The following is a 19324-nucleotide window of genomic DNA, read 5'->3' as shown; positions in this document are numbered from 1 at the left end:
TTAGTCGCGTGGTGCCACGAAAACGAAGCAGTTCATTGAAGAGGCTGGCTTCAAATTGTTGACCTCTGTCTTACTATGAAAGATGGGCCACCGAAGCGCGAAACCCAAGGGGGCAAGAAAGCAGCCGCGATGGTAGGCGCCGAGATGTCCGGGATGGGCGCAGCTTCCGGTCATCGTGTGTACCTGTCGATGCAGGTAAGGAGGAGCGATGACCTTGGCAGGGAGGAAGTGGACCGACAATGTCCATATGAACCGTGCCGAACCGTGCGTCAGGGGGAAAGAGGGTCTTTGACGGATGCACAGGATGACGGTGGACTTTCTATCGTTGGCATGGTATACAGGAACGCACCCAGTCCTAGACTTGAGCGTTGAGGAGAGACAAAGCGGCTACAAAAGCCTTTCTGCGTTGCCCTAATGCCGGCATGAGAGAGGTTGTGAACAGCTTGGAAAAGGCGACGGGGCAGGTGAGGAGGCACGAATGGTCCCGCTGTCGCAGAGGACAGTGAAACCGCCGGGAAAAAGGACATCCTCAAGTTGCAGTGATGTGGACGACCGACGACATTTAGCAGAGTGAATGCCTCGCTAGCCTCTTCAGTCCATTGTAAGGGGGATTCTTTGTTCTTTCTTGGCAGCATAGCGTCGACAGGAGTGACTTGTTGAGCGCATTTCGTGATGAAGTGGCGACGAAAAGTTTATGAGGCCGAGGAACTAGCGTAACTTTGTCACTGGTACGGGCAGAGGGAAATCCTCGATGGCGCGAACCTTATCTGCTTTTAACACCGGAGGGGTCTACCAGATGTCCGAGGAACTCAAGTTGCTGCTCTCCAAGTTGACTCTTCATCTCGTGCACGAGGTCGCGGGATCGAATCCCGGCCACAGTGGCCGCATTTCGATGGGGGCGAAATGCGAAAACACCCGTGTACTTAGATTTAGGGGCACTATAAGAACCCCAGGTGGTCCAAATTTCGGAGTCCCCCACTACGGCGTGCCTCATAATCAGATCGTGGGTTTGGCACGTAAAACCCCATAATTTCATTTTTGACTCTTCATCTCGTTAATCACGGCCGCATGACTTTTGCAAGGCACGAGAACAGCGTTCTGAGATGTTCCATGGGCTTGTCAGGAGAGGAACTTGCAACGAGCAGGTCGCCACATTAGCAAATACGAAAGGGAGCCCTCGACTGACCGACTCTGTAAACATTTGGAAAAACTGGCCGGCGTTTCGAAGATCCAGAAGGATAACCGAACGAATTCGAAGAGGCCAAACGGGGTGGTTAAGGCGGTCTTCGGTATATAATCTTCCTCAACGGTTGGCTGATGATTAAATTCATTGGCCTTCAAGTTACTTCTTTTAAAAAATGCTGTTTTATGCATTGAGGCGCAAAAGTAACTGGAACACCAATACATTTCGTCTGACACTTTGAAAATGAATAACTCGAAACTGGTGCAGTCCAGCTAATTTGTTCCAAGTGGATAGGCCTTGCGAACTCACCGGCCATAATTCGTAGAATTAAATATGTAGAAATAAATAGAAAGAGAAAGCGCGCGTCCGTCGCGCGCTTTCTCTCGCACATACAGCATACGGCCAATGAGAGTTTTTTTCTACATCCGGACGCGACCATCGAAGACTGAGCCCTTAGCAGCTTCGCTGTAAGAAGAAAAAAAAAGTTTCTTTTCAAATAGTGAGAGGGAAGCAGTGCAAACACCTTTTCTGCCAAATTTTGAGCATTGGCCGTTTCTATTAACTCACGTGTTGATCTCTGGCTTTGCCAACGACACTGCACTGGTGAACTGTTGGTGATCACCCTTACTTGTTACGATGAAACACCAGCGAACCAGCGGAATGTTTCTTTACGTTATGTTCCTGTAGCTGGTCATTCAGGCAACGTTGTGTTTACCCTACGTAAAATCTGCCACAGGACAATGGCATTCAGTAGACAACGCACTCCATAGATTAAAAGAACTTATTTTGTTCTTTTTCTCGCACTGTTGTTTGCGAGTGGGATTTTGGGTTGGCCATCTGGCCGGCTTATTTGGTGCCGAAAAGACAACTTGTACATTTCAGTGCCGGGAGATGCTTTTCAGTTTCTACGATAGCTTTTGAACGTAAGGAACTACAGCATTTTTTCTTTTGTCTTTAATTTGGGAGTACCTTACTTTTGTATCGTGACTCTTTAAGAATTCCATTAGCTACGGGAATCAGCATATCGTTAGGGTGCCCAGGTTGATTGACACAGGGGGGCTGAATATGCTTTCGATCAAATGGTGACGAGATTTCCGCAGAAAGTTTTGAAAACAAAGGTTAACAATCCCTCGCTTGACGAGTTTTGAGTGCCAGCATTGATAGGGAAGCAGTGGTTCATTAGCCCGAGGATCGTGATTTCAACAAGCATGGTGGTCGCTAAAGCTCAAACGTGTTTCCAGAAACCACAGATTTCGTTCTACAGGCAGTTACTGTATCATCTGTCGAGGCATAAGGCACTGTTTAGCAATGTGTGAACGTTTTGGACGACTAGAGTAAACTTTTCTGTGGAACAATAAATAAGGAAGTCAGCAACGTACCTAAACATTCTATTTACACTTATTCCTTCTAGCATCGCAGATGGCGTGCTGTGTAATACAGAGAAACATAACTTCGCACACGTGCGATAAACGACCCAATGCACACAACAGTCTTTTGAAGATGCGGGCTTCTATTTCATGTGACAAAAATGAACTTAATATTTTTTTATTGCGAGAGCAATTAAATGGACACTCCAGGCGCATTTTTGCCGTCGTCGATGCTGTGGCGTCGCCGTGATGTTTCGAATAATGTCCAAGGGGGATAACACCGTCGCCGCGGGCCATAGTGTGCGAGTGAAAGCGTGCGGGGGGTTAGTCGACGATCGCGGCTCAATCTCGCGCGCCCAAGGGGGTGGGGGAAGCAGGGAGAAAGCGCGCCGTCTTCCGTCGCTCGCATGGCACTGGGGGTGGGGCTTTGTACTTCGGCGGGGCGCGGTCGCGCGGGCTTTATCTTGAAAGCGATCTGCTTTGGGGGCACAGTCTAGGTGGGCCGACGGCTCGTAGCGTTTCTTGTGTTGTCTTCTCGCCGCTCAGTTTGCGTTGAAGCGATCGACAACACGAAAGCTACTTCGCTCGCTGCTGCGGCCGCGCTTCCTCGCGCCTGTGTTTTGACCGGACGGGAGTGTGATGTGTTCACGTTTGCCTGTGCGCGCTAACACCATGCTTGTTAGTTTAGTTAGTATGTGAATATTTACAAGTTCTTACTGCCGATAATACTACTATCCTTACTTCGTATGGTTGTCTACTAATTTGTTATCGCAATCGATGCTTCGCCTCTCGGGCGAAGCTGCGACTTTCTTATATTTCAGTACCTATAAGTGCTCCAGCGGGCATTAAAAACTGCGGAGATCTTACAACCTTGCTGCGATTACTAGTTAAAAAAATCTATAGTCGGTGACAACCTGAGAATTACAAGGTTATATGTACGTTGTACAATTAAAACAAAATTTACACAGATGCGCCAGCCAATTAGATTCGCTTATTTACTTTTAATTCTTTTTTCTGTTTCTCACCTATCGCATCCCTTTACCCCTCCCCCGGTACAGGGTAGCCAACCGGAGATAACCTCTAGTTAACCTCCCTGTCTTTGCTTTTCTCTCTCTCTCTGGCGCCAAGCGGTTTCGCGTGCTTGAAACAACTACTAGTGTTTTTCGTACACATCGGTCGTTGTGTCACTGGTTTCAGGATGAAACCTGAACGTCTAGGCATTTTTAATAGGGCATCCCGATGTCACTGCTCAGCCAAAGGTAATATTTTAGCTTGTAAAAACTAGCTTTGATTTTCTAATTATCCTAGCATTTACATTAGCCGACCAAAGTCATTAAGCTGTGAGCTGACTCCAGCTGGTTCAGCTCTCCGTCAGCGGTGAAGAGCAGGTGCACTACGTTTTTACAGGTGGAGCTTTGTAATTCTTACGTTGTCACCGACTATAGTAAGCTCAGCAAGGCCTAAAGGCGCCCTCGCAACGCTCATTGAGAATAGTAAATAAATTACCCTAGATGAGAGAGAGAGCTTTTGTGAACCCCTGAGCCACGTATTGCTCAAATACATGCAGTGGGGAACGCACAATGCCTCTTGTAAGATCGGTCATGCTTTCCTGCGGCTGCGTGAAAACCCCGCCATCTAAACTGCACATTATGACGTCATGGCACCCTCATACGACCATTGGCTAGATTTGTGAAACGTCACGAGAAATACTAGCTTCATCAACGGCCACAAAAGTGTATGCAACGGTAACATTGTTCATGGTATTTGACTGCTGCGGCCACTGTAGCCTCCGCTGTGCCAGCCGTTGAAGGAGCGGGAGCACCTTGGAGGGGTCGAAATGCGATCCTCGAATACCCCTAACTCCGCTTCTACTGAACCGATTGAAATATTTTTTTTGCTGCAAACTATCTGTGAAATTGTGTGCTTTCATTATAAGTGCTTTGCACGACATGGATCAAAAGTGTCGCAAGGCGACTTTAAAGCAGCGGGAACATTTCTCCTGGCTGTTCTGAGCTTTTCCGGTGCCACTGTTCTCTGCTGGAACAACTCATCTCCGCCAGAACGACCATGTTCACCTTCGGGCGGGGATATGTCCGGTCGTTTAACATTGGCCCGTCCTTCGGAAACAAAAAGGCCGACTGCGGCAGTGTAATCATCCCTGGGCGGTTTTCTAAGTCAACACAAATAACATACAACTCAGCGCCATGTGCAACTACAGTATCAGTTACATTAATTTTATTTGTGATTCACACTGCCTTCTTCCGGTATCTTGATGTTACGCGCATTATCTTAGCTCCTTGTGCGATCGTTTCACTGAACTCGAGTTCAGTGAGAAAGGCTAAGTGGAAGAGCCACGTTCATCTACCCTATGCACTTTGGGTCTCCTTTGTTAGTGCAGTGGTTCGTGTTTAGCATTCTTCAAGTACGTACTTCCGCTATCGTTTTTCCGAATGACTGGTGAGGCTGGCTGAAGTTGCATTGCGAGGTACAGCAGAAGCATAGTCCTTTCAATGGTGACTACATCACCGATGCACTTACCCTGTCGCAAGAAACAGCTATGTCGACGTCGGGTTTCAGTGTTTCATTTCACGCCATTATCACGTCCAGCTTGTTCAGAGCCTCCTCCGCGTCTAATTTATTTGTTCCGCTTATAGTTGTGTTTTTAATTATGTCTTCCTCCTGGGTGAAAAAAAAGCAAGTGGGTGATGGGCAGCGGAAAGTATATTTGCTGAATGTTCTCACCTCAAGTTTCTATGATCCGACAAGTGTGAGGCGGATTTTTGGACTATCATGTAGCTTGAAATACTCCTGGGCCTGGAAAATTTAACGCGGCGATTATGTGAAGCAATTGAGTGTTTTACTTGCGCGTTTGACTGCAAGCATAAATATTATAGGAAGCTGGGCTAATCATAGCAACGACTTATAGCACTCAGCCATAAAAACAAGTGAAAAACAAGCAAAAGCTGTTGAGATGTTAAAGGTGGCTAGAATGTCGTAGATTGTCGTGATTAAATACAATCTAACGGCTTCATTGAGGTGCTTATGTGACCATTTCTATTTTTCTTTTATTTGCAAACAAGGCATACCTCACGTTTAGGCGCCGCGATTTATTCTAACAGCCGTCGCCATTCTGCTCGCCAGTTTTTATAGGTAAATTTGTTGTCTTCATCATAAATCACTCTCATTAGAAATGAAAACTGGGCGAGATGGTATTTTTTGCACATGGTAAGATCTAGCGCGAACGACAGAGCACAGCGAAAGAGGGGCACACGAGACGAACGCTTCAGGTGTGTAAGTGGTCATGAATGCGTCAGCCTCTAGCAGGAAGACCTGTCGGATTAAGTGCTGCGGTTCGCTCACGGATAATTTCCCGAGGCTTCCAAGCAGTTTACAGTAAAGAAGGCATGTTTAAGAAGTGAATCTCTTTTACAGCGCTCCTAAAGCTGCAACGTTGTTTATATCTCGCGTATGTTGTTTCTTGGTAAAGTTGTGCAATGATGCCACGGATAAATTCTGCGAACTACAAACGCATCCGCGTTGCTAATTATTATACTTTAAATTTTACTCTTACTAATTATCAAACTTTTAGCCGGGGATTTCTTCCATTCAGCAAGTCTTGGAATAGTGTCGATCTATGAGACTATGTGTATGCACCATCTGCACCTTCTACCAATGCAATGAATGCTCTGTCTGGCTTTAGTAGCTTAATTGGTCTTGCCGAACAAAAGGCCTACTGCTAGCACACTCTTTTTTACTGAACTGCACAAATGACTGCCCTGTCACTTTCTTACGTTGTTTTGGCGCTACCTGGTTCGGTAATCGGTCGTCAGAAAACCGGATGGGATGATGAAGTCAGGAAATTTGCAGGCGCAAGTTGGAATACGCTAGCGCAAGACAGGGGTAATTGGAGATCGCAGAAAGAGGCCTTCGTCCTGCAGTGGACATAAACTGTAGGCTGATGATGATGATGGTTAGGTAATCGAAACATATTTTCTGCCTGTCCTATATAAAGTTTACTACAGCTTAGCCGGATTTCATGCACTCTAGCTACTTCTGATATACAGTTCGTGTGTCTTTTATTGCTATATCAATTATATGAACACTCCAAGCGCATTTCTGCCGTCGCTGTCGTCGTCGCCTTGAATATCCGTATAATGTCCAAACACGATACCATCGCCGCCGCGCGCCGTGCGCTGCGTGTGCGAGTGAAAGCTTGCGAGGGTCAGCCGATGATCGGGCGGAAGCGCGCCGTCTTCTGTCACGCGCGAGGCACGGGGGAAGGCGAGGGAGGGAGGGAGGGAGGGGGGGGGGGCGTTCTACTGCGGCTGCTGCTGCTTACGGCGTAGCCGCGCGGGCGCCGTATCTTGACAGTGATCTGCGACGTGCACAAAGTGCGCGCCCGCATGGTCTTCATCTTCAAAGCGATCTGCGATGTGGCCGGTAGCCTAGTGCCGGTAGCTTCGTGCGCGCTGTGCTTTCGACGTTTAGTTCGCGTTGAAGCGAGAGATAGCACGGAGGTTAATTCACTCGCTGCTGCTGACGCGCTTTCTCACTCCAGCGTTTTGACAGCGAGTTTCCGCGGTCATCGAGCGAGAATGTGGTCATGTTTACTTGTGCGCGCGGGACACCATGCTTGTTGTTTAGTTTGTAAGCGAATTTGAGCAAGTTTGTACGGCCAATAAACGTAATGTCCTTACTTCGTATAGCTGTCTACTAATGTGCTATCGCAATCGATGCTTCGCCTTTTGGGCGGAACTGCGACTTTTCTGCGTCGTTGGTGGAACATGCTGGCTGTGTTTCTTTACGAATCAGATTGCACTCACTGGAGTGCTTGGAGGGAAGAAAGAACAAGATTTATTTCATGTCTGCTGGTTACTTTTTTTTAATTCTGAGAAAGCATACCGGTAGCTGCTACTCAGTTGTTCAGTTGTTATGGAGGTGGGCGGCTGAAGACCACGAATTAATTCACGCCGGCCGGTCGCGGCCGCCGCGTCATCCCGTCCGCGACGCTGATGGTAACTTGTCGCGTTCATGGACATTTCTTTGCCTTGCGGATTTTCCGCGGCATAAAATTGACATTTCACTTAAAGCCACTGTCCTTCAGTTTATGTACTTGCACTGATTACCTCTTTGTCTACGCGTTGTAGTAATAAATAGGCACAGTTCCTTGTCAAATTCCGGCACAAGCCATCTCAGGATGATAGTCGACGCTAATTCCATTAGCATTGAGGCAATGTAGCAACGCACCGCATTGCCACCACCGAAGCGCGTCATGAATGAAGCGGGTACTTTAGCCTGCTTGATTTAATCGGGTATGCTATACATGTTTTTTTACCTAGCATTTTTGTATGCATCTCCTTAATCTTTTTTTCCCCCTTCAAACTCGCTTCGGACACACAGCACCATCTAGCGGCGTGGCCGCGAAGTCCACGCATGGGTCTTGCCTGTATATAGATTCAGACAAGATTGCCTGTTAATTTACATGATGCGGGTTCGATTCCGCCTAATACCGGAGAAGTTCTAAATGACTTTGATTTTGTCATCCAAGAGCGGCGCATAATAAGCGGCACTTACCCAATGACCCAACTTGGGCCAGCGGTTAGTTTCTAACCACGTTTTTTTTTTTTTCAGCACAGCATCTCGATGCTCCACCCATGGGCTACCCAATGACTTAAGTTGGCATGAAAGGAAAACGGTTAGCTCTGCAGAACTGAGCTTTAAATGAGTTGTAGAATGAGTGTATAAAATGAGCGCGTTCATGACTTTCCGAGGTCTACAAACGGTATAATACTCTCGCATTCCCACACGTAAGCACTCTTAAGTGTGTCTGCCTAATTTTTGTCATCTGAATATGAGAACAGAAAATATTTTGCCACAGCCAAATAACTACTGTTCCTAAAAGTCTGCTAACAAAGCATCTTCGTTAAATGCCTGGCAGTGGTATCTGAAATGGCGAAATAGAGCACCTTTATCAACTTATCGCTCGTAGCCCTTTCACTTGTCTTTGACGAAATAATTAGCTACATTTCAAGTATAATTAATTTGTCGAACGGCATACCAAATAGGCCCGTCTAACAATTCGCCGTTATGGCGGGTCGCTTAACGTGGAAACCTGTGTTGCTTACGGCTCTTGTGAGTGCAGTGAAGTAGGCGTCGAAGCTTTCATTCACTTTGAAGAGGGCTCGATCCGAAAATGCCTTGTCATAAACGAAGTGTAGTCCTAACTTTATAATTTCGTCTGAAACAGCAAGAAATTTGCAACGCTTTAAAGTAGGTAAAATTCTGTGCAAGCATTTTAATACACCTTTATGCTTCCACAAACTCAAGATGTTATGTGTTGCAAAAATTTGACATCTAGCGTGTATCAAAAAGTGGGTGTTGATAGAAAAAATGAAGATGGAGGGTTAGGGTGGGGGTTGGAGTTAGGGAGAGAAGGATATTGTGATGTATATTTTTTTCTCAGGAAAGGCGGAGAAGTTGGTCTGAGGGGAGCTCTTATGACCTGCCGTAGAATGCTTGGGCAACCGAATAAATATAGAGGGTGTCCCAAGGATCATGCATCACACCTTAAATATATGCAAACGCCACGTAGCTGTACACAGCCAAGGTAATGTTTGCCGTCACTTGGATATATTCAGATTATTACAGCGAAAGCTCTACTACGCCACGTCTCGCAAGGTCATTCATCGCGTACGTCGCAATGACCTTTAGGCGCCGGAGCGCAAGTGTGGCAGGTGTGACGTCACGCCACGTGATTCGCTGCGGAGAGGCGTCGCAGTTGCGCTCGCTTGGAGCCTCGCCGCTGCGGTACCACGTGACTAGGCGAGGGTTTAACGACTACTTTGCCGGCGCATAGTAGCTCAGTCTCGCCAGGGATGGCGCACCGGCGGGGCCGGCTGTGCGTGTGCTTCAGCGCAAGCGACAGGCTCATTCCAATCATCCAGTGGAAGTAGCTAGACGGCAGGCTGCGAAATCTCAAGCAAAGGCAAAGTTGTCTGCTGAAACACCGCTGCAAAGGGAGGCCAAATTAGCACGTTATAGAGAAGCTTACCAAGCGCGGAAGCGTGCATTATTTAAACACTGTGGGCATAGTCTTTGCAAAACTAAGCCAAACAGACCTTTCAATCGTGATGACTAGGTTTACAAGAGTTAAACCTCAGCCAATATTTTTTGCATTCCGCCTGATTGCATAATTAGGCTTATTTATTTTGAGGACGATGAGAAAAAATGTCACAGTTTCGCCCTAAGGGCGAAGCAATGAATGCGATAGCAACACAGCAATCTCATACGAAGTAAGGTGAGCGGCTTTGGTAGCAACAACACGCAGAACTGTTGTCGACGCCATCGGCGTTTTGCCCGCGTTAGCTCTAAATGCGTGCGGCGTTGGTGACTGTTGCTGGAGCCTCTCATATAAATAGGCACTTGGTGCCGCAGCTAAACGTCGCGTCCCTTCCTTCCCCCTCCCCCACGGCCTCTCGCGCGTCTGAAGAAGGCGCGTTTGCTCTACATATATGGTGATTGTAAAGGAGAAACGAGACGCCTAATTCTGCAGCCCTTAAGCGAGCACGGCGCAGAACGCGCGTTTGTTCTCCGCCGTGCGTTCACTCCCCGTGAAAGACGCGCCCCTCGCGCCCTTTCACTCGCACATACAGCGTTCGGCGCGCGGCGACGATTTCATCTCCAAATGACGTCATACGGAACCTCACGGCGACGGCGACGGCGACGGCGACGGCGACGCCGACGGCGACGGCGACGCCGACGGCAGAAATCTGCTTTTGAGTGTCCATATAATTGCTATCGCAATAAAATGTAGAGCAACAAGAGAAACGCCCGATACAGCTTTCTGTTGCTCAATACGTGCTACCTAAAAGTGTTTTTCCGAGCGTGAAAGAAGCCCGCGAATACACGCAAAATTGCCGCGCGACTGGCCGCTCGAGGCACATGGCGTGTATTCGTGGGATTCTTTCACGCTCGGAAAAACACTTTTATGTAGCACGTATTGAGCAACAGAAAGCTGTATCGGGCGTTTCTCTTGTTGCTCTACAATTTTCCCATTGACACTTTTCATCTAACTATAATAGTTGAGAAGTTGATGAAATAAATAACACTAATGATGCAATTAGGTGGAACGCAAACAATAATCCGAGTATCTCCAAGCGACGGCAAACAACACTACCTTGGTTCTGTCCAGATACGTAGCATTTGCATATTTTTATATCTTTTAAACCTCTCGGCCGCTGAACAGGCCGCTGAGACCAAGCAGCGCTGATTGGAGGACCGCCACTTGCGGGACGCAGACGCTGACTTTCAAAAACTCTTTGTTGAAGACGAATTTGGTGTGGCGCGTAGTGTTTGCGACCGCCTCTGGTTCCGATCGTACACTTCCGTCATGGTATCGCGATCCTTGAGCGAGCACTGGCACGGGAGGACGTGAGTTCGTTCGGGCTTTGCACTATACGCGCCGGAGGGAAATGCTTGGCATTGACTGTGGTAATCATCGTGAATGGTTTCTACAATAATGTTTTTTTTAATGCGTGCTAAGGTGTGCCAGTGTTACCTTGGAGGCAACTCTGCTATAACGCATCGCAGTGACGGGTTCGGCTTTCGGTGAAGTTGGGGGCTGTTTTTATCTGATTTGTGATGCCACAGCGCTTCTCAGTGGGTGAACATTAGGGCCGCTAGTCTGCTACGTCGTGGTGGGTGCCGTGCACACGAAATATGTTTTTTTTTCGCCCACTCTTTATATTTACAGCGATGTGGTTAGTGCGACTAGAGCGTTCACATACCCAGGAATTTTGGACATTGCCCCTTCGGCAGTCTGTTGAAGCTTCGCCGCAACACATTAGCGTAATTCAATGAACATGGCACGTTAAAGGGCACCTTAAAGAATTGTATTTCGAAAGATTGGTCTAGTTTCAACAAGCTCTTGTTAGTCGGCACTTAGTGCTGTCTGGTAGAAACGCGGCCTCTTGCGTGGGCCGATCCCGAAGATGTGCACAACCGCGCAAAAAAAAAAAAAAGAAATTGCATCATTTTTAGGTTTTCGTTATTGTTTCGCACTTTTGATATTTCAGTCTGTGAAGATTTAACATAAAAGGCATGCGCTGTGGGCGTTTTTCTTAGCGACATTTGTTTGTGGGTTGTCATTCTCAAAATTCCGAGGAATAGCTTTCTCGTACTTTCTGGGGTTTTACGTGCAAAAAGCAGTTCTGATTATGAGGCACGCCGTAGTGGAGGGCTCCGGATTAATTTGACCACCTGGGGATAGCAGTGTTTTTGGCCCTGACGAAAACTTCTATAAAGCAAAAGTGCCGTAAGTGCGCATGTTATTAGAAGGAAGTACCTTCTCGACGTCACTAATTGCAACTCGTTTAAGCTTGGCCACTATTGTGAAAGATATTTTTTTGGAGATGTTTTTCCATCGAGTTACGCTGGTGTATTGCGGTGAAGTTCAACATATTTTTGAAGGAGCAATGTCCAGAATGTTTGTACATGAAAAGCGGCCCCTTCATGTCTCTCGTATCTGAGTCTTCAACCATGGTGTAAATAAATCATTAAAGTTTTTGCAACAGCCACGTTTTCCTTCCTGCCCGGCCGCATGGTCTCCTAATGCCCATGACACGGCAATCTCGGTCACCTACCATTTATAAAAAAAGCCGGACGGCTAGCTACGAGGAACGAGATTCTCGTGCCCTAACAGGCATTCTAGAAACACTACAAAGTTTCCACGCTTCCCTGGGAGGACGAAAAAAAAAGGCAACGAATTCATATTAGGGGAAATGGAGGTCATATTATGGGCGACGTGTTTGGTTCAATTATCTGTTTGGAAAGAATTAATCAATACTCGCTTTTCTTTTTCCAAGTTCTCATGCGTTATACGAGGCGTGTAATTGGTTATTCTGGCTCCTCGGAGAACTACGCTATGCATGTTGTTTATATTTCGTCCAAGTAGAATAAAGCTTGTTGTGAGTGACGAGCGATAAATGCTTAATTTGTGTATGTTAATTGCAGCTTTTGTAGAAAATAACTTATTCAAGCGTTTTATTATGTTATGCCGTCGTTATCGGCAATGATTCCCTTAGTCCTAAAGCAACTCTAAAAGACGCCAAGTTCCAATTTGGTGAAAATAGGGGCATGTTAAGTGTAATGTGCTGGGAAACTTTCATTTTCTTTTATTTTCCTATTTTCGTGCGTCGTACGAGGTTTGTAGTTCGTTTACCCAGTGTCATCGGTGAAATGAACCAGACACCTCGTTTATATTTGGCAAAAATAAGGGACACGTTTTGGGTGATGTTTAAGCAATATTGAAAGTGTGTCGATTAGTTGCAGCCTTTGCTATAAATTTGCAAGCACTCCGGAGCGTTATAAGGGGGTTTTACGAACAGCGCAGAATTTAACCCGCTGCTCCTATAGGGACGAATTTACCCAAGGTAAAATTTAGTAAAGATAATGCAACAATATAGCCAATGTTCTCTCGTAGTAAAATGTGTTTGTATGAATTGCAGCGTTTGTAAAGATTTATTAATAAGGGATAAAAAGCGTTCATGCGGGCAAGGTTTTCAACGGGCGAGTCATGCGCGGGTAATGTTTTAAAGTATGTGGTGTAATTGCAGGCAACTCAAAATTTTTATTGCAACCTCGCGAAAGCTACGCTTAAAATTTGGTTGATTATGGAAGGTCGCTCCTAGAAAACTTGCTCTGAAACACTCATGTACATTCCCAGCGTGTCCGTGAAAAAAGGGCCAAACGGTTTTTTTATTGAATTTATGTGTCTAAAAAAACTAAATTCAAAAAACTGGGTATTGCGTTTTTCATCTTGTTTGTTCAAACAGCACTCGATATGACGGAAAATTGGCTTTAAATATAAAATTACCTTCCTGCTCTTCCACTTGCAACCCTTCTCCGGAAGCAGCATCTAGAAATGAAGAAAAGTTTTGATTTGTTGCAAGGCCTTAAAAATGCGGTATATATGAGCGCACCGACGTAAGGGACAGTAATAGTCGGATAAATCTCACTCAGTACGTACGGCGGAATAAAATATGAACGTGAAGAAACAAATTAGAACACGCATTATGGGTAATTCCTTCAAATGTGAATTGTGGTAGTACCTTGAAAAAAAAGAAAAAAGAAAACACACACACAGAGAGAGAGAGAGAGGGAGAGAGAAATGTGCCCTGCCTCTAAACGAAACATCTATGAGTGAACCACATCAGTGCCATGTATACAGGGTGTCACAGCTAACTTTGGCCAAGTTTTAGGGGCGAAGCTCCTTAGGGTGTGGGTCTGTCCCTCCTCTGTAGTATGTAGTAGTAGTCGTCGTCGTCGTCGTAGTAGTAGTAGTCGTCGTCGTCGTCGTCGTCGTGGTAGGTAGCCACGTCTACTTTTATGAGAAAAAAAAGTTGTCGCAGTTTCACCTGAAAGGCGAAGCATCAATTGCGATAGCAAATTTGTAGAGAGCTATACGGAGTAATGATAAAAGCTTTATCAGGTGTATACCCTTGGACATCCAGCAGCACCGGCAACGCGCAGAACTGTTGTCGACGCCGTCGGCGTTTTTCCCGCGTTCGCTCAAAATGCCTGCGGCGTTGGTGACTGTTGCCGGAGCCTCTGATATAAATAGGCACTTGATGCCGCAGCTAAACGTCGCCTCCCTTCCCTCACCCTCCCCCCCTCCCCGCCACGGCCTTCGCGCGTCGGAAGAAGGCGCGTTTATTCTACATATATGGAAGATAGAGCCAACCTTTCCCTTTCCCTCAAGAACCACTTATCATATATGGTGATTGTAAAGGAGGAGCACCGTGCTCCCTCAAGGGCTGCAGAAGATAGCGCCAACCTTTCCCTTTCCCTCAAGAACCACTTACCTACCTAAAGGAGGAAAGAGACGCCTACTTCTGCAGCCCTTAAGGGAGCACGGCGCAGAACGCGCGTTTTTTCTTCGCCGTGCGTTCACTCCCCGTGAAAGCGCGCGTCCCTCGCGCCCTTTCACTCGCACATACAGCGTTCGGCCCAACCTTTCCCTTTCCCTCAAGAACCACTTATCATCATCATCATCATCATCATCGGCGACGATTTCATCTCCACTGACGTCATACGGAACCTCACGGCAACGGCGACGGCGACGCCGACGGCAGAAATCTGCTTTGGAGTGTCCATATAATTGCTATCGCAATAAAAAAGTTGTCGCAGTTTCACCTGAAAGGTGAAGCATCAATTGCGATAGCAAATTTGTAGAGAGATATACGGAGTAATGATATTAGCTTTATCAGCTGTATAAACTTGGACATGCAGCAGCACCGGCAACGCGCCGAACTGTTGTCGACGCCGTCGGCATTTTGCCCGCGTTCGCTCAAAATGCGTGCGGCGTTGGTGACTGTTGCCGGAGCCTCTGATATAAATAGGCACTTGGTGCCGCAGCTAAACGTCGCCTCCCTTCCCTCCCCCTTCCCCCCCTCCCCGCGGTCTCTCGCGCATCGGAAGAAGGCGCGTTTGCTCTACATATATGGTGATTGTAAAGGAGGAAAGAGACGCCTACTTCTGCAGCCCTTAAGGAAGCACGGCGCAGAACGCGCGTTTGTTCTCCGCCGTGCGTTCACTCCCCGTGAAAGAGCGCGTCCCTCGCGCCCTTTCACTCGCACATACAGCGTTCGGCGGCGCGCGGCCACGATTTCATCTCCATTGACGTCATACGAAACCTCACGGCGACGGCGACGGCGACGGCGACGCCGACGGCAGAAATCTGCTTTTGAGTGTCCATATAATTGCTATCGCAATAAAAATTCCGAAAGTAGTGTTCGTAGCGGAATCGAACCAGGGACCCCTCGCTTCCGAACGCGCGGCGCTAACCACTACGCCACGAAGCGCAGATGGACACACGCACCACGATGGCAATAAATACCCAACATTAACGAAAGACTGCGCGTTTCTAACGCGTTTGTGCTAGCGCGTCACGGCCCGTGTAAGAAGCTGGTGTAAGACGCTGTGGCCTCTCCGGCTTACCCCCGTATTCATAAACGCTGATGGCCTCGGCAAACGCGGTGCACGTTCCGGCATGTGTAAACGGCTGCGTAAGACGCTGTGGCCTCTCCCCCTTGCTAGAGAGTACTGCACGTTTCTAACGCGTTTGTGCTAGCGTCCCCTTAAGCGGGAGATGGTGCAATTATAATAAAGGGCGCTGTTATAAAATAGGAATGACGTCACATATGGCGCGTGTCACTGGTGGAAGTCAATCTTTCGATTTAGTGCGGCGAGACTGGGTGAATTACACGGAAGATTCACGGTTTACCGATGATTCCCTCCAGAGCTTCGCCCATTCATCATCATTCACCCCGTGGATATGCGGTGTTTTTTTTTTAATATATGCTGAAACACGTTAGGTAGTCGCCAACAAACGCGTGCCGTTGGCTATAGACTGGAACAAGTCAATCTTGCGTGTGTGTGCCAAGGTGGATTAGTTAACCAACTTCGCAAATATAAACTGGAGGCCATGACTTCTAATAAGAACGCTGTAGAGCGTCCTATGAAACATATAATTCAGCAGCTTCGAAAGTCCGACTTGTTAAGTACTCAACTTTTCTACGTCCTAAAAAAAGCACGTGAAATACGAAAAAAAAAAAAAATTGGAGAACGCTTAAGGTTCGCTTTCAAGAGTGGAACGCGATAGCGTTCAAAGATCCCTTACTGCTTCTTACGCTTCCCGACAACTGCAGCTTATGCAACCTCAATGGTTACCGGGAAACGCTGGCGCCGAACGCTATGCACGAAGGCGAGCCGTCTAGTAGAAACGCGGCCTCTTGCGTGGGCCGATCCCCGATATAGTTCACAACCACGCCTAAAAAAATTACATAATTTTCAGGTTTTCGTTATTGTTTCGCACTTTTAATATTTCAGTCGGAGAATATTTAAATTATGGGGTTTTGCGTGCCAAAACCACGATATGATTATGGGGCACGCCGTAGTTAGGGACTCCGGAAATTTCGACCACCTGGGGGTTCTTTAACGTGCACCTAAGTCTAAGTACACGGGTGTTTTCGCATTTCGCCCCCATCGAAATGCGGCCAGTCGGAGAAGATTTAACATAAAGGCATGATGCGCTGCGGGTGTTCTGCTTCGCGACATTTGTTTGTGGGTTGTCATTCTCAAAATTCCGAGGAATAGCTTTGTCAATAATGTAATACAAGGTGTAATTGTAATAATGTAATTACTGGTAGAATGGTGTGGCAATGTAACCCGCATATGCCGCACGTCATAGCATATACCTAAACATGTATATTCTGAGGAACTGCGTGGTTAGGGATGACTTTCGCGGACGCCGGCGCCAACGCCGACGTCGGATTTTCTGCGACACGGGTCCCTTAACGCTATCGCGTTAAAAAAATGCACGTGACATGCTCCGCCACGATTGCAGTGGTCTCAAACGTGCCGCGTATGACCGAACAAAGATTTCATCTACCATTGGTGCGCTGCCGCTTAAAAAGTGACGGGGCAGCGACGGAGGCGCTGGCTCTGTGATTTAGGCCATAGAGTTCTCTACAAAAATTACTAGAGGGAACACTGGCGCTGCAATCGTTCAGCCACCATGGGAATGATGGGCAGTGTGTGGATTTCTCTCATCTTCGTGCTTGTGGATTCAGACGTTCTCGTGGCGTTATCTGTCCTCTTTGTCCGAAATTTCAGAGTAACCTAGTGTTCACAGCCTTCTGTGCAGAAGGCTGTAAACACGCACAATCACTACTAACCTCAGCGGTTCCGCCTGTCGAGGAGGCCAAATCGAAACGTGCCAGACGTGTCACCGCGCTGGCTTTCCCTCGAGAAATACACGAGGTTGTTCGGTGCCGCTCGGCTATGCCTGCGTTCGGGGCGTAATTAGGGAAATTTAGCTTGTACGGTAAGCCGCTCCGTTAGCGTTGGGGCGTTTTGTCACGTGTGTACTGCGCATGCGCGTGCCTTTCCGTGCTTTTACCGGATGCCGGATTGCCCGATCCGCCCCGTGCGCGTCCGCTCCGGCCAGGTGGCCAGCCTTACCGCGTCTACCTCGATGGCCGAATAGGCCGAGTCAAGACAAGCCAAGAAAAACAGAACAGTATAAATGATAAAATGGCTGCCCCGCCCGTTGTGCACTCGCGCAGGCGATATGTACCGTTTGATGACGTAATTATTTCAGATGAAGTGATTTCCCTAAATCTTTTTCACGATGCAGGAATGCGGGTGAAGGTCGCTGAGAAACTCGGCGACCTCACCCAAGTGGCGCGGAACGTCCGAAGCGTTAAGGAGAGGTGGGACCTCCTCCTAGCGCAATTCCTACGCCAGGACACCACAAACAGGAGAAAGTTAATGTTCCGGACGTCTATTACACGTCGATATTCTAATCTATACGTTTTGGCCAAATTTTCCAAGTGTGCCTGTTTGCTTTTTTTTACTAGATCGGGAACGGAGAAAGAATATGAGGCGGTAGACAGGCTGCTACAGCAGGTAGCAGACCTGGCTCGTGAGTGGGGCTACCGCCAGCCGCGATCAGCGGTGAGGAGCCACCGCGTAGAGAAGGGCGGGCCTGCGTGTGCTGCTGCAAGGGTCGCTCGGCCAAAAAATCGCATGCCTGGCATCTGCCGGACAGCCACCTTGAAGGTCCTCGCCAACGCCTTAAAGGAGGGGGACAATGATTTTGGTAAGAGACTTGTTCGCTTCTTCTTTCTTTTATTTTTGGGGAGAGGAAAGGGGGGGGATGACGTGCATGAAATGTTAGCATTCAACTCGATCGGTAAATACAAAGGCAAATATGCTTGCACTTCTGGCATACCGTAGGTATCACGTAGCAGTGACGCTGAAGTAAACAGTCGTAAAAGCTGTGTATGACGAAACTGATTCCTTATTGGGCGAACCTGTGCCCACAAAAGCGAGCTACACTCGAAGCTCAACGAAAGCGGCGAACACAGTCGGCGATCGTCAAAAATCTAATCAGCGGCGAAACGCGTCGCATTTTATACGTGAGTCATCGAAAATTCCAGATTAATCCCTAGCGCCCGCGTGTCTTCCAGAAAGTTCTAGACAATTCGCATCGCTCATACAGTCAGAATACATGAGCGTCGGTGTCCACAGACGACGGATAGAAGCATCGATAACGTTCGAGAAGCTTCCAATGGAGGCGCGTCCTGCGCCGAGCGATAACGTTTAACATTTGTTAGCTGGTGGAAAGCGGCCACCGGTGAAAGATAAACATGTCTACGTGTCAATATGTTTATTCATTTCACACCTAAAATAGGTCACTGCATGGCATCCTGAAAGCTTGCATTCAAGTATGCACACCATGTTCATTTTGTTTAGCCGTGTTGCTGCAGTTTTTAATCTGAGAGCCAAATAATTACCGTAATTACCATTAATCTAAGTGCCCCAATTCTGCTGTTAAGTTATTTTTTAAGGGACTGCAATTAAGAATTTGTAAATGATGTAGAACTGTGGGGATGCTTCTTCATTGATATGCAATATTCTCCTATCTGAATTGTTCAGTCTGAAATTTGACCTAACGCACCTCCCTTTGATTGAACTGTTGGGAACGAGTACAAGTAACCTGCCCTAAGTGTTAGCAAATGTATTGGTTTCATCTTTACGGTTTCACAAAAGTGTACGCTCTTTGCTATCTGTAGGGGACAACAGGGACGTGCTGACACCTGCAGCTTTGTTACACCGAATGTGCAGCAATGAAGCTGCAGAACAGGAGCCAGCAGACGAGCCCGACGACCCAGGGCAGGTGGTCCTCAACAGGATGTCCTGAATCACCTGA

At 47.4% G+C, this 19324-nt stretch overlaps 1 long non-coding RNA gene across 1 annotated transcript; it reads right to left on the bottom strand.

Annotated features, from left to right (window-relative positions):
• Positions 1-5105: 5105 nt before the first annotated feature.
• LOC119433052 (uncharacterized) lies at positions 5106-13479 on the bottom strand. The gene is made up of 4 exons (XR_005188247.2): positions 13424-13479; positions 8676-8788; positions 5293-5364; positions 5106-5229 (listed from the first exon to the last, which is right to left on the bottom strand). It is a non-coding gene; the product is annotated as an uncharacterized LOC119433052 (long non-coding RNA).
• Between the last annotated feature and the right edge of the window lie 5845 nt (positions 13480-19324).

This window comes from Dermacentor silvarum, chromosome 11 (assembly GCF_013339745.2).
Source record: "Dermacentor silvarum isolate Dsil-2018 chromosome 11, BIME_Dsil_1.4, whole genome shotgun sequence".
NCBI lineage: Eukaryota > Metazoa > Arthropoda > Arachnida > Ixodida > Ixodidae > Dermacentor > Dermacentor silvarum.
Note: the sequence above shows the minus strand (reverse complement) of the source record. Positions and strands in the feature narration are given on the sequence as shown.